The following is a 1,780-nucleotide window of genomic DNA, read 5'->3' on the forward strand; positions in this document are numbered from 1 at the left end:
ACATGACGAGGAGTCTCGAAATGGTCGAGACGTAAAGATCGATATATTGGACGACTATATTCGGACATCGGAAAGGTTTCGAGTGATTCGGTTATTTTTCGGAGTACCGGAGAGTTACGGGAATACGTATTGGGCCTTATTGGGCCATACGGGAAAGAAGGAAAAGTGCCTCAAGGGTGGCCGCACCCCTCCCCTTGGTCTGGTCCGAATTGGACTAGGGAAGGGGGGCGCCCCCTTCCTTTCTTCTCCTTTTCCCTTCCCTTTCCTTCCCTCCTACTCCTACTACTTGGAAGGGCTCCTAGTTGGGAGTAGGACTCCCCTAGGGCGCGCCATAGAGATGTCCGGCCCCTCCCCTCCTCCACTCCTTTATATACGTGGCCAGAGGGCACCCCATAGACACAAGTTGATCTTCGTGTGCGTTCTCTTAGCCGTGTGCGGTGCCCCCCTCCACCATAATCCTCAATAATATTGTAGCGGTGCTTAGGCGAAGCCCTACGACGGTAGAACATCAAGATCGTCACCACGCCGTCGTGCTGACGGAACTCTTCCCCGACACTTTGCTGGATCGGAGTCCGGGGATCGTCATCGAGCTGAACGTGTGCTAGAACTCGGAGGTGCCGTAGTTTCGGTGCTTGATCGGTCGGGCCATGAAGACGTACAACTACATCAACCGCGTTGTGCTAACGCTTCCACTTCCGGTCTACAAGGGTACGTAGACAACACTCTCCCTTCTCGTTGCTATGCATCACCATGATCTTGCGTGTGCGTAGGAAATTTTTTGAAATTACTACGTTCTCCAACAGTGCCCCTGTGCGACCGCCAGCAGGCACACGGCGTGTGCTTTCTCGCCCGCCGGTGCTGGAGAAGAACCCCTTTCCGGCGGAGACATCAATGAGCTATTGTGGCCCAATAGTGTTTTTGTTGCTGCTGAGGATGCGATGTGTTGGCTTGGCATGGCTCTGCCGATCTTATCATACATTATTTATCCCAAATGATAACGTTCGAACATGTGGATTTTGGTGTCTCGGCCCGAACGCTCGTCCAACCATCCGATCACAAGCTCGAATCTTGGCACAGACGCCCCCGTCATGTCATGATTTACCATAGTTCGGTCAGGAAACGCATCGACCCATACGCGGACGAGACTATCTTATCCTTTCATCCCGACTCCCCAGCCCCACACCGCTCCAACCCAATCCAGTATCCACCTTCCTCCTCTCCATTTTCCATCACTGCGCTGCGCGGGTGGTCGGCGGTGCTGTCGGAGGTTAGTGGTGGCGGCGGCGGGAGGCTTGTCTAGGGGACGGCGAGGAGATGTCCTGGTCGGGGACGATTTTAGGCATCGGACTCGTCCGGCCACTGCTCCAGCGACAGAGCGGAGGACGAGGGGCAGCTTAGATGGGCACACGTGGAACAACTAGTCTAGCAACACGGGGTCGACACCGTTGACGTCGTCATCGTCCGCGGTGACGGGCGACGGCCTGGAATGCGGCGGCGGCCTCGAGTGTCCGCGCTGCTGACGAGCGAATATCCCGAGCTCCACCCCGGTGCCTGCCGGCCTTCCAAGCTCCCGGAGTTGAGCCTCGAGCAAGGGCTCGGCAGCGTTGTCCAGCCCGCCTCCTAGGGACGCTGCTTCGGTGTCGTAACTATAGGTGCACTTGGGTCAGTGACATGTGGGCTCATCACTGAAGCTTAGTGCCTCCTGAATGCTGCTTCGGTGCCGTAACTGCAGGTGCAGTTGGGTCAATGACATGGCGGCCCAGTCGTGGGCCGCCATGTC

The sequence above is a fragment of the Triticum dicoccoides genome, chromosome 6A (assembly GCF_002162155.2).
Source record: "Triticum dicoccoides isolate Atlit2015 ecotype Zavitan chromosome 6A, WEW_v2.0, whole genome shotgun sequence".
In the NCBI taxonomy this organism is placed as follows: Eukaryota; Viridiplantae; Streptophyta; class Magnoliopsida; order Poales; family Poaceae; genus Triticum; species Triticum dicoccoides.